Here is a 14605-nt window from a genome sequence, read left to right as displayed (position 1 = left end):
CTGGATTAGAGTCGCTGGGACTGCACTGGACACTCTGAGAAGGATGCAGGCAACCAAGTAGTGGGTCAGCCCAGAGTACTACGTGCTTTCCCCTTTGAGTTTTATTTCTGTGAACACACTGTTCATTGTCGCTCCCCATCTTCGTGGAGGAACGACACTAAACCCTGCATACGTTTCCTATCCGAGTCACGGCACCATTATGTCGCTCCCCCTCTTCGTGGAGGAACGACACAGGACCCTGCGCTGTTCTTTTGTCTGCTCGGCCCTCCCCAGGTTTGCTGCTGGTTCTTCCCGGGTTGGCTACCGACCCTTCCACCTCCATGGAAGGGCGGTTCCCCCTGCCATTTTCCCCACTTCCGCGGGGGAGCGGCACACCGCCGGCCGGCTCTCTCGGGGGCTGCACAGGTGTTCCTTCAGATAGATGTTCCTGGTGCATGTTGTCTCTCTCCTCCTTTATAGTCCTCTTCCACCAATCCCAACTCTGCTACCCACATGCCGAGTACGCTGCTCTCCTCCAATCAGGAGCAGGTCCTGCTGTTTATTGGTTGAACTGGAGGCAGCTGAGTAGAAGCTGTTTCCTCCTCTCCCAGCACCATATTGTGGGAGAGCAGATGCATAGAATAAGTCTTAATTCCAGTAACTTAGTCTAGTCCGAGTTGCTCCCCACAGTTCATGTGTTGTAAATATTTTACAGAATTCATAGCATCCTTCAAATTTTTGCTAGATTTGTTGCTGTTTTTACTATCATCACTTGTCTGTAAATTAAATTAAATGTTGATTTTTCATGTCAGAAAAACCTGTAACAGCATTATTACTGGCTTCTATTACTGGATCAGAATCAACATTCCTTGCTGATAAAGACTTATAACACATTTGGTATAGGTATGTTTATCTGTGATAAACCCACCCACTTGGGAGACCCAGATTGAATTCAGGACTGGACTCTTGGCTTTGGTCTGGCCCAGCCTCAGCTGTTGTGGACATCTGGAGAGTGAACCTCTTAGCAGGTGGCATGTGTGTATGTGTGTGCATGTGTACATGGATGTCTGTCTCTCTTCCATTCAAACAAAAGTATGTATATAAATATATATATAAAAGAAAACTGCAAGGTTCACAGCTGCCAACCAGTGCAGCCCCAGCTCTCCATAAAGATGAGCAGCTGGCACTGTGCAGCCCTGCCACGCTGTGCCTACTCAGTGCCAGTCAAACTCTTCAGTCCATGTGTACTTTGAGGTCCAGGAGTTGATATCAGTAACACACACCTGGGAGGCCCGATCAGGTTTGAGGAAACATTCCTGAGGGAGTGAGGGAGTGTATAGGATCTGATAAGATGCCACACAAGATGGAGAGAGAAGCCCTTCCAATCCAAAGCATCATGTAGCACACTACTTCAGTGTCTGGGATCATTTCAAAACCACATGGGACTCCCATTCTGAGACAGTACTGTCACTGTGGTGGCAAGTGTCATGAGGTGAATTGACCAGAACCTTTCAGGAATTACTGCCACCTCTTATACACACTGGCAAAGCCCCAGCAGAGGAAGAGTTCCATAAGGGGGTCTCCCAAGTACCTCTCTCATCCACAGTGTCACACGTGGTGGGCAGTACCCAGGGATTTGTGGCCAGTGCCAATCCCACAGCTGGCTGTCCTACAAGGTAGCCTGACTCTCCCCTGGACCTGTACTGGAGAAATGGCTCCAACTCAGAATACAGCTCTGCATGGCTCAGAGGGGACCAGCCTCAGACCTATCTCATGATTTACATCCGATGCTACCAACTTTCACTGATTCTCCTGTTCTACTTGGTGTGATAGGCAAGCCTTCCAACTTCAACGATTTCTACCAAATTCTTACTTAGAAAATTGTCAAAAGGAATACTAGAAAAAAGATTGAAGACAGAAGAGTGAAAATGTTAGCAGTTGGCTTTTTTTTTCTGACCATTTACTTTGTTGCACTTTATACATTTTCTACAAAGTGTACACATTTTAAATTGTTTTTTTAAGTACCCACCACTACAAAATTAAAATGCACTAAATAAACCTTTTAGAAAGTTTAAAAAGGAAAGCTTGCACAGACATGTAAATGCTAACTGGCAAATGCCTTGATCATTTCAGACTAGATGGGTCCACACCGCAGTCGCAAATGACTGCTGAGACTTAAGGATTTCAAACTGTGAAGGTCTATTTATTACACTACATGTCTGCTCTGCTCTGAATGTTTGTGTCTTCCAAGGTGACGGATTAGGAGGTGAGGCCTTTGAGAGGTACTTAAGAGCCCTCGTGTAGGGGCACCAGCACTGTGGAGCAGCAGGTTAAGCCGCTGCCTGCAACGCCAGCATCCCATATGGGAGCTGTTTTGAGTCCCAAATGCTCCAGTTCCGATCCAGCTCCCCACAAATGCACCTGGGAAAGCAGCAGATGACTCAAGTGCTTGCTCTACTGCCACCCAAGTGGGAGCTCTGGATGAAGTTCCTGTCTCCTGGCTTTGACCTGGCCTTGCAGCCATCTGGGGAGTGATCCAGTGGATCAGAGATCTCTGTCTCTTTCTCCTCGCTGTGTAACTGTTAGATATGAAGTCAGTTATGAGTTTACATGTGTGTGACATAAAGGCCTAATGTGTCCAGCATATGCATCTGCATCTCAGTCATCCTGACAATGTTTCACGGGCAGCCCGGCCTTTGCATCCTGCCCTGCCCCCTTCTACCTGATAACCTGCCAGGTGGAGGTCCCCGCCCCTTCTTCCTGACAAATCTTCCACAATCTCCCAGGTGCAGCCCAGTATCTGCACTTCAAACACCCTGCTCCGGATCCCCATTCTCCAGGGGGTCTTGCTCACCCTTCCTCTGAACCCAGGTCAGCACCAGCTAGGCTTCCTCCTGTCTGATACCTTCAGGGGAAAACTCAGAAGTTTTTCTGTTTACATCCAAAAAGCCCTTTGTTCCAAGAGGAGCAGAGGTGGGGAAGCAAGACCCATCTCCGTAAAAACCCCCAGCCTCAACTGGACTGTGCGCTCAGCCCTCTGCCTCTGCTGAGCTGCCCACCTGGTCTAGCCAGGCGTATTCTCTCCACTCAACCATGTAACCCCCGCCCCACCCCCAGTCTCTCCCCATCCATCCTTACGGATGTCCCTTCCCTAATAAATCTTGCTATTTTACCTCCCACTACTCTCTGTCTCACTCCTGAATTTTTTCTTGCATGAAGACAAGAACCCTGCAATTTCTCCGGTAACATAACCACACCTCAAATAAACAATTTTTAAAAGATTTATTTATTTATTTATTTATTTAAAAGGCACAGTTGAGAGAGAGAGGGAGAAAGATGGAGGGAGAAAAGGAAAGATTTTCCATCCACTGGTTCAATCCCCAAATGGCCACAACAGCCAGGAATATACCATGCCAAAGCCAGGAACCAAGAGCTTCTTCAGGGTCTCGTGTGTGAGTGCAGGGGCCCAAGGTCGTCAGCCATCTTCTACTGCTTTTCTTTTCTTTTCTTTTCTTTTCTTTTTTTTTTTTTTTTTTTTTTTGACAAGCAGAATGGACAGTGAGAGAGAGAGGGAGAGAGAGAGAGAGAGAGAAAGGTCTTCCTTTTGCCTTGGTTCAACCTCCAATGGCCACCACGGCCGGCGTGCTGTGCTGATCCGAAGGCAGGAGCCAGGTGCATCTCCTGGTCTCCCATAGGGTACAGGGCCCAAGCACTTGGGCCATCCTCCACTGCACTCCCTGGCCACAGCAGAGAGCTGGCCTGGAAGAGGGGCAACCGGGACAGAATCCAGTGCCCTGACCCGGACTAGAACCCGGTGTGCCGGCGCCGCAAGGCAGAGGATTAGCCTAGTGAGCCGCGGCGCTGGCCTCTTCTACTGCTTTTCATGCACATTAACAGGGAGCAGGATCAGAAGTGGAGCAGCCAAGACTTGAACAGGCACCCACATGGGATGCTGGCACTATAGGCGGCGACTTTACCCACTATGCCACAGCGCTGGTCCCAATAAATCTTTAACAACAACCAAATGAGCCAAGTGCCCTCAAGGAAGAGATCTAGCTCACCCCTTCTATCATGAAGTCAGAACACAATGAGGGGGATCATCTATGAACCAGAAAGCAGAAACTCCTGAGGTCTTAATTACACCCTCCAAAACTGTGATGAATAACTATCTGTTGTCAGCAGTCACCCAGTCTATGGTGTTTTCTTACAGCAGTCTAAAGGGACGAAGACAGTAATGCCCTTGGCATGTTAGCTGAGGATGCAGCCTAATGGAGCAGCTCTCTCTGGAACATGCTGCTCTCCTGGCAGTGTGGTGAAACCTGCCTAAGGTCTCAGAGCTGCTGTCCACCGTCACTGTACAGGGTCGATGTTGGTCAAAGTCGCACGACCAGTGCTATGCTTAACAGGGCAGAAAAAGATGATCCAGTGTCAGCTTTCTAAAGTGTATTCAAAGAACACAAAGCCCTGTACAGAGGCCCAGCTCGGGAAGATGCTGGCTCACAAAGCAGCAGGTGCAAGGCAACTAACTTGAGTGCCCACCGCAAAAGGGAACCACGAGGAGACTGCCTCCAACAAAGAGCACTCAGCCGCCACCCCTCCCGGCAAGTGCTGCTGTGGGGCCTTCTGGGGGAGCTGAGAGGACCTCTGCACCTGGCCAGACAGCCCCAGGTCCACACCTGCTTCTGTCACTCATTGTACACTGTAGAGAAACAACTTTGTAAGCCTAAATTTCCCCATTTGTAAAAGAGCAATAGTAACGCCCTCCTCCCCCAGAGTCTTGTTTTAATGTTTTTACAATGCAAAGCACAGGGCTGGTGCTGTGGCATAGTAGGCTATGCCTCTGCCTGCAGCACTGGCTTCCCATAGGGGCGGCGTCGCTGTCCAACTTCCAATCCAGCTCTCTGCTGTGGCCTGGGAAAGCAGTGGAAGATGGGTCAAGTGCTTGGGCTCCTGAACCCCCATGGGAGACTCAGAAATTTCAGGCTCTTGGCTTTGGATCAGCTCAGCTCTGTCCATTGCAGTCATCTGGGGAGTGAACCAGAAGATGGAAGACCTCTCTCTCTGTCATTCCTCCTCTCTGTCATTCCTTCTCTCTGTCTGTAACTCTACCTCTCAAGTAAATAAGTAAAAATCTTTTTTTAAAAAATTCACTTTAAAAAAATGTAAAGCGTGTATACTTGGAGCTCAATAAATATCTATTTCCTGCCTCTCCTCTTGCCTTAAAGAAATTAATCACTAGACAGAAACGCCAAGGAAGGTGCAGTTCCTGCTCTAGAGGCATTCATGGGTGGTGAGGGAGACAGTGAATAGCTCCTCACAGTAACCTCCAGTAAAGGCTGCACAAAGAAACGGAGCAGAGAGAGCCGCAGAAGGCCTAGTGCCTAGAGGCATTGGCTGATGAGGTCTTAGGTGTTAAACAAGCTCGGGTCTAGCAGTGTGTGAGGGAATCAAGATCACAACATCTTAAGCCAGGTAAAAGCTGCCTTGCCTCCCTGGAACAGAGTACATTTCCACAATCATTGTGGACCATTCCATTTTGTGACTTCACCATCTGCATGGGCTTCCTGGTCCTTGGCTCCTTGAGCTCCAGCTAGCATCCTCATATTCTGGATAGCAAAAAATAAAAAATAAAAATGACAAGAATGGCATGTCCTACTCTTTCCATCCTACTAGCCAGAACATAGTCCCAGGCCTGACCCAGAGTAGTCTGAAGGATTTGAAAGGAGCAGTTCTTGGACAGCTTTCCATATGTCCCGGGCTCAAGGGAGAAGACTAAGTGGGAGACGCAGTGTTGGGCTTCATCAACACACCGGTGCCAGCTCTGGGCATGGCTGGACTGCCAAGGAGAGTGTGGACACTGAGGCCGCCAGGACAGGCAGAGGAGGTGAAGTCCATGATGAAAGAGGGAGCAGATGGAGGTAGAGCGTTCAGGAGAAAATCTGCGGGCAACAGTACCTAGTGTTAAAAGTGAGGCTATTTGGAAGTGACATCATGGGAAATGACAGATGAGGGAGCTCCAAGAATACATCTCACCACTGAAACAACCAGAAACTGGCAAAAACAAACAGAATCGGCTTTTTTTTTTGGGGGGGGGGGTTGTTTGAATCAAACAAAAATTTATGGGAACCAGAGAAAAACTTCAAGAAGCAACAAGCTGCTGAATTTCAGTTAAGTCTTGCAGCATCTTTGCTTCCTCACCTGTGTGAGAGGCCAGAGCCACGCCATGACAGGCTTCTCACAAGACAAAAAAACTGACTAGGCCCAGGATGCACCTGGTATGAGAAGATGAAACCTGACACTGGGCAGGCCTTGGTCCTGTTCGAAGGACCAGGTGGAGGCAACCAATAAGGTGGGCCATCCTTGGTCCTACAGGGCCAGGGGAAAGAAGGAATGTCGACGTTAATACTTGTTTGCCTGGGAACTATAAAAACCCCGAGAACAAAGAGAAGGGGGTCTTGGTCTCCCAGCACTGCGTTGCACGGGAGGCTGGGGCCCCAGCATGCTGGACCTACAAATAAAGTCCCTTTGTTCTTTGCATTACGGTGAGTCTCGCTGGTTCTTTCTATCCGGGCAATCCGGAACACAACACCTACTGTCTCCCCTCCCCAGGCCAGTGGCAGCCTAGGAAGTGACAGCATTCCTGGGTGGCTTGCGGATACCAAGCTAAGCAACATGGACCTTGTTCTCAAATAATTGTGGCTGTGTATTTTCACCTGCCTGGCAGTTTCATGGTGTCATCTGCTAAAAACATTTAAAGACAAATTCACCCATAGCTGTCTGCATAACGGAGAGCAGCTGGACCAATCAGCAGATGGGCATTTGACAAGGAGGCTGGGGAGAAAGACATTTGGAAGAATAAGGGCTTTGCAGGTCATCAAAGAAGGAGGAACCTTTCTCTGAAGGGAGGAGAGAACTTCCACTTTGACTATGACCTTGTCTAAATATGATCAGAGTCGGTGAACTCAAAAGGCTTCCATAGCCTTGGCAACTCATGACAAGAGCCTAGGGTGATTACTGATCGTGATGGCCTGCAGCACAAAGAACCGGGTTTCCTGAAACAGAGAGTGGGAATGTGGGGGCGAGGACGCAAAGAATGGAGCCAAGACAAACCCTGATCAAGGCTCATTCATTCAACAAATCCAATAGTATTTAAACATGACCAGTTGTATACAAGAAGGCACACAAAAGATTTACATATCCAAAAGACTTTTGGGGTTACAAAGAGTTCCCGATAAGGTTCTTCCGCTTAACAGATCACAAAATGTTATAAATCATTGATTACAAGGGTATAATAAAACACCTAGGTGATAAATGCAGGTTTCAGGTGTGGCTGATTATCTACATCAGCTCTTGTGAGAAGTTTAGCAGTGAGATAAGGTTCTTCCTGCCTCATCCTGGAATCTCCTTAGCCTAATTGTCTGTGCTGGGATGTCTCCATTCATATGTTTAAGTGTAAACAAAAGGGGCGACTGCCTGTGGCTGGCCACAACTGATGCCATAAACAAGAGTATCAATTTGTTAAGTCAACAACAGGAGTCACTGTGCACTTACTCCTCATGTAGGATCTTTGTCCTTAATGTGCTGTACATTGTGATTTAAAACTATAGCTAGTACTCAAACAGTATTTTTCACTTTGTGTTTCTATGTGGGTGCAAACTGTTGAAATCTTTACTTAATATATACTAAACTGATATTCTGTATATAAAGAGAAACGAAAATGAATCTTGATGAGAATGGAAGGGGAGAGGGAGTGGGAAAGGGGAGGGTTGTGGTTGGGAGGGACGTTATGGGGGGGAAGCCATTGTAATCCATAAGCTGTACTTTGGAAATTTATATTCATTAAATAAAAGTTAAAAAAAAAAAGAAGAAGAAGAATAAGGGCTTTGAAAGGCTACTGCATGTACCACGGAGAATCCCGACAGCAATGCACGTACCCAGAACCAGACTCATAGCAGGAAAAACCCACCAGGGCCCTGGGCTTGCCCTGTTCATTGATCTATGGGCTCCGCTGAACCAGGAGACAAAGTTTCAGGCAGATGGATAGAGTGGCTTGGCTAAGCATCGAAGGAATGCCACTTTTCAACAAAAAAAAATTAGAAAGAATACAAAGAAGGAGTTGTGCTGTGGTGCAGTGAGCTAAAGCCCCGGCTTACAGTGCCAGCATCCCACCTGGGCACCAGTTCCTGTCCTGGCTGCTCCACTTCCAATCCAGCTCCCTGCTAATGCACCTGAAAAAGCAGCAGAGGATGGCCCAAGTGTTTGGGCCCCTGCACCCACTTGCGAGACCAGAAGAAGCTCCTGGCTTTGGCCTGACCCAGGCCCAGTCATTGTGGCCATTTGGGAAGTGGACCAGCAGGTGGAAAAAATTCTCTCTCTCTCTCTACTTCTCTCTGTAACCCTGCCTTTCAAATAAATAAAATAAATCTTTAAAAAATGCATACAAAGAAAAAGAATCAGATGACCCATTCATAGAAAAAGTAAATTACCAGAAACTATCCCTCAGGAACCCCAGACATTGGACTTGCTGAACAGGTTTTAAATGAACTAACCCAAATATGTTCAACCAGCTAAAGGGAATCATGACAAAGAACTAAAGGAAACAAGAACAATGAATCCATAATGGAGAAATTCAACAAAGAGATATAATTTTATAGGAATCAGATAGAAACTCTGGAGTTGAAAAGTACAGTGGCTAAAATTTAAAAAATTGAAAAGATCAATAAATTGGCAAATTTTTAACTACACTGAAAAAAGAGTGAAGATGTAAATAAAGTCAGAAGTGAAAGTAGCTTACTACTATGGACCTTAAAGAAAAGGTTATAAGAAAATACTATGAACAACTGTATGCCAACAATTTAGATAATCTAGGTGAAATTAACTAACTCCTAGAAGCATGTAAATTACCAAAAACAACTCAAGAAGAAATAGAAAACCCAAACAACCAAATAAAAAGTGAGGAGATTCTATTAGTAATTAAAAAAAGAAAAGAAAAGAAAAGAAAACCTCCTCCCAAAGCAGAAGCAGATGGCTTCGATTTGATGATTTTCTTTGAACCTTTGAAGAATTAACAGCAATCCTCAGGCTGGTGCTGTGGCATAGTGGGCTAAGCCTGTAGTGCTGAAATCCCATATGGGTGCCAGTTCAAGTCCTGGCTGCTCCCCTTCTGATCCAGCTCTCTGCTATGGCCTGGGAAAGCAGTGAAAGGTGGCCAAAGTGCTTGGGCCCCCCGCATGCAAGTGAAACACCCAGAAGAAGCTCCTGGCTCCTGGCTTCAGATCAGCTAATCTCCAGCTGTTGCAGCCATCTGGGGATGAACCAGTGGATGGAAGACCCTTCTCTCTCTCTCTCTCTCTCTCTCTCTCTCTCTCTCTCTCTCTGTAATTCTACCTCTCAAATAAATAAAATTTTAAATGAATAATTTTTTTTTTGGACAGGCAGAGTTAGACAATGAGAGAGAGAGACAGAGAGAAAGGACTTCCTTCAGTTAGTTCACCCCCCAAATGACCACCACGGCCGGTGCGCTGTGCTGATCCGAAGTCAGGAGCCAGGTGCTTCCTCCTGGTCTCCCATTCGGGTGCAGGGCCCAAGCACTTGGGCCATCCTCCACTGCCTTCCTGGGCCACAGCAGAGAGCTGGACTGGAAGAGGAGCAGCCAGGACAGAATCCGGCGCCCCAACCGGGACTAGAACCCAGGATGCCGGCACCACAGGCGGAGGATTAGCCTAGTGAGCTGTGGCGCTGGCCGATGAATAAAATTTTTTTAAAAAGCACCAATCCTCCTCAAACTCTACTAAGAAACAAGAGAGAATACTTCTGAGAACTGTTTTAACTCACTACACTTCTGACATCAAATGTGTGGATTCTCCAAGCACCAATCAGATGCCCTACAATTCAATTCCAACACTAAACCTGGAGTTAGTCTCACAACCTGTAAGTTCAAGGCCTCAGTCCACAAGACTGCATCCACTTCAGGCACTAATCATGAGTCCACTGCCTTCTAGCTGACCACTTAAGAACCAGGGGCTCCCAGGTCTCCCCACCCCAGTCTGGATACTTTTCTAGAATGACTAACAGAACTCAAGGAAGTTCTTTACTCATTATTAATTTGTTTAAAAGGACACAACTCAGGAATAGCCAAATGGAAGACATGCAAAGGGCAAGGCATGCGGGACCATTCAGTTCAGCATTTCCATGCCCGAGCACCTCACCAGCCAGCAGTGTTAGGAAACTGGCGCTGTTGTAGCCAGGTGGCAGCATGGCCCAGCTACCTGAGCCAGGCTCCACCCCCATCCTAATGGGATTCGCTGCTCCTGCTTCCCTGCCCGCCCTCAGGCTGTTAGACCCTCTGAGTGAGGATGCTAACACATCGAGAGGCACACCCCAAAGACTCAGAGTCCAGACCGGCTGATGCAAAAGCAAGAGGATTTATTCGGCGTCTGCACAGACGGACCTCCTGAACTCGGGAGTCCAGAGAGCGCCCCCAGCACAGAGCCACACGGTTTATATACCCGCAGTGACCAATCAAAAGCACTATAGCGTCCATGCACACAGCAGTCCAATCTGTGAGCTGATCATGTGAAAGGCATGCGCCTTCTGTCCAATCAGCGAGCTGATCATGTGAAAGGCATGCGTCCTCTATCCAATCAGCGAGCTGATCATATGAAAGGCATGCGTCCTCTATCCAATCAGTGAGCTGATCATGTGAAAGGCATGTGTCCTCCATCCAATCAGCTACGGGATCACATGGGAGGCATGCACCTCGACGCCATTTTGTTGTTTACTTCTTCAGCAGTTCCTTTCCCTGTCAGCGTCATCTTGTTCACCCTGAGGGGGATGACGTCTTGCTCCCTTCGATCCCCTGGAGGGAGAGCAGCGTCCCACTTCCCACACCGTTATTTGAGTATTAGGAGCCAGGCACAAGTGTCTCAGCTAGCTAAGCATAGGGTCCCTTATTTTTATAGCTGCACCTAATTTTAGCTCTGGGGGAAAAAGTTTAGGGCTATAATTTTTAAACTTTAATTTTATTTGGGGCAAAGGTGACTTCTTGTTTATAATAGCGTTGGCTTAAGTCACTCCATCTTGGTTTGATTTTAAGGTTCTTCAAGGCAAAGTTTTAAAAGGGCCTGTTCCTGCACACCTGCTCTCTTGCCCCTTCTCTCTTGCTCTCTCTCGGTTCCTCTCTCTAGCCTCCTCCTCTGGTCTCTTGGCTCTGCTCTCCTCTCTCCTCTTCTCTGCTCTCTCTTCTCTCCTTGCTAGCTCTTCTCCTCTCTGTCTCTCTCTCTTACAGTCTCCTTCTCTCTTTTTCCTTCGCCGCCCCTTCACTCCGGTCTGTAGGGTGTTCCCCAATAAACCCTTTCCCTTACTCCGGTGTCCGGTGTGCTTTGCAACGGCTAACATTAAGATATAACAAGCAGCTCCCCACACCTAGTCATTTAGGTCATTTAGCGTGTTCACGATGGCTTTGTTACACAGGTCCAATTGATTAAACCATTAGCTACTAGTGATTTAGTAACCTTCTGGGAAGTGAAGATGGGGGCTGAAAGTTCCAACCCTCTAATCAGGCCGTAGTGTTCCTGCCTACTTGCCCCTATCCTAAAGCACCCCTCACCCCCAGAACTGGGGTCACTGGCCACCTCATTAGAGCACCAGAGACACTTGCATCACTTCAGAGATTCCAAAAGTTGTAAGAGCTTGGGATATCAAACAAGGACCAAGAGCATGTATTTCCTTATTTGTATTCCATCACAACTTGCTGCCATACCTCATGAGTCTCTTCATTTCACTTTAGAAACTGAGATTCAGCTCTCAGTGAAGTACACACTGAAAGCTAAAAACAATCACGAATCGGGGTGGGGTGCAGCCCTTTCCCAGGATCTGAAGAGAAGCAAGGGTTCACACGCTGGAGTTGGGTTTACGAGCTGCAACTGTCCTCTCTTTCTGAGGTTCTAGTATTTTATTATCTTTCTGTTAATTCCATTTCCTTTCTCTAATTTATCCAAGTTCACTATTCAGACAATTGCTTTTGTCTTCAAAATCTTGAGCTGCCACATTTCTATCTTGAGTTAATTTGCATTTAGTTAGCTTTAAAAAATGTTTTTTGCCCATACATCTGTAGCCAGTGGATTTTCAATTAGGCCCAAGACTATTCAATGGAAAAAGGGAAATCTCGTCTACAAACAGTGCTGGGACAACTGGATACCCACGAGAAAAGAATGAATTTGGACCCTGACCTCACTGATTTAGGATGAATAGGCAGGCAGCTACATAGGTCTGAGGAGCTGGAAGTCCACAAGGCCCAAATGTAATTCTATCTTCCTACTTGTCCATCAAATTGCCCCTTTCCCAGGATGCACCTGCTTCATCCTACGTGGAACGCCATGAAAATATGGAAATTAAGCTCCAGGCAGAACTTGGGGAGGTGTCACTAAATTCCTTGGGTGGCGTCACATCTATGGAGGTACCACCCTAACCACCTGCAACATCAAGGGAGGCAGCTTCTCACCATGGACCGAGGCTGGAGGTGCTGCACAGGTGCAGTCTCTTTTCCCTCTCTCACCCCTCCTGCCTTTGGGCAATTCTCTAGCCCACTGCCCGCTCGTGACACTCATGATAGATATTTCTCTGTTGTGAGGCAACTCATGCTCACGTGTGCCTGTGTGTTAATTTTCTCACCTTTTGAATAAATTCTGTTTTCACTTATTTACATTATACATGTCTGCACTGGAGGGCTTGTCTGTGCAAGGCAAGAGCCTGGACTAAGATCAATGCACACTTGTCCACTTGTCCACATCAATATCATATACAAGCATTAACTTCAAATGGACCAACAACCCAAATAAAAACACTAAAGCTATAAAAGTCGTAGAAGAAAACATTGGTGTAAATCTTCAGACCTTGGATTCAACAGTGGAATCAATTTTTCAAGATATATTTATTTATTTGAAAGGCAGAGCTAGAGGGGCGGGGGGGAGGAAGAGAGAGAGAGGAGATAGATCTTCCATCTGCAACGGCCGGAGTTAGGCCAGTCCAAAGACAGGAGTCAGAACCTTCCTTCAGGTCTCCCACATGGGTGCAGGGGTCTAAGGACTTGTGCTATATTCCACTGCTTTTCCTAGGCAAACTAGCAGGAAACTGGATCGGAAGAGGAGCAGCCAGGACTTGAACTAGCACCCATATAGCATGGCGGCACTGCAGATGGCAACTTAACCCACAGCACCACAGTGCCAGTCTCAGTAGTGTAATCTTATAAAGAACACCCAATGTACAAGCAGCAAAAGAAAAAAATAGATAAACTGGACTTCACCAAATTAAATTCTTATTTTCATCGAAGGACATCAGAAAAAGACAACCTGTAGAATGTATTTGTAATGTGCACATCTGATGAGTCTAGTATCCAAAATATATAAAGAGCTCTTCTAAGCCAGAAAGACAAAAGCAAAAAAAAAAAAAAAAACCACTTAAAAATGGGAAGAGACTTGAATCTATATTTCTCTGAGGAATATATTCAAGTGGTCAACAAGCACATGTAGCGATACTCCAGCATCATTGATTACTAGGGAAATGCAAACCCCTACCAGAATGAGGAACCCCTTCATACCCACTAAGGTGCCTATAAGAACTGTAAAATGGAAAATAACAAGTGTTGGCGTGTATGTAGAGAAACTTTGGAACACTCACACATTGCTGGCAGGAATGTAAAGTGATTCGGTCACTGTGGAAATCATTTGGTGGTTCCTCAAAAAGTTAAACACTGAGTTACCACGTGATCTAGAAGTTCAACCCCCCAAAAATGACAACGTCAATCCTCAAATAGATGCACACACGTGCTTATAGCAGCATTCCTCGCAATCGCCAAAAGGTAGGAGCAGCCCAAATGCCCATCATTGGATAAATGATTGTATCCAATATATAAATGATCTTAATGTGTATCATTGTGTAAACAAACCACTGGATAGCTACAGCTATAACGGAATATCATTCAGTCATAAACAAAAGAATGAAGAGCTGATACAGGCTATAAAGACGGTGAACCCTGCCACCATGCTAAGTTAAGCCAGACCTAACGATCATCCATTGTTGGATTTCATTTGTACGAAATATCAAAACTAGCTAAACCTACTGGGACAGAAGCAGATTGATGGTTGCTGGGGGCTGGCTGGGAGGAGAGCGTTGGGAAGAAACTTCTTTACGCTTTCATTTTGGGGAGATGGGAGTGGGAGAGGAGGGGTAGAGATGATGGAAATGTTCTGGAACTAAGAGGCCACCACGGACAACATTGCCGTTTAATTATACACCTTAAAATGCTTAACGTTTACTGAACAGCACCTGTTTTTTTTATTTTTAAGTAAAGCTACTCAGACAACGCCCAATTATTGACACTCTCAACGCATCTCCCCCTGACCCCCTCAACGGTCCTCCAATCCCGAAATCGCAGTCCCCAAGGTCAGGTAGCAACATCATTCCGGTTCAATTTCACCCACAGCTCCAGGAAACGTGGGTGCAGCTGCCATCAGACCATGAGTGCTCCCTCAAGGTGAGTTAAAGCCGTGACGAGGAAGTGACAGGAACCTAAAACTCGGAGAGTTCAGGGAGCCAATGCAGAAGGTCCTTGCCCAGTGGGGCCGGC

This window comes from Oryctolagus cuniculus, chromosome 13 (genome assembly GCF_964237555.1).
Source record: "Oryctolagus cuniculus chromosome 13, mOryCun1.1, whole genome shotgun sequence".
In the NCBI taxonomy this organism is placed as follows: Eukaryota; Metazoa; Chordata; class Mammalia; order Lagomorpha; family Leporidae; genus Oryctolagus; species Oryctolagus cuniculus.
Note: the sequence above shows the minus strand (reverse complement) of the source record.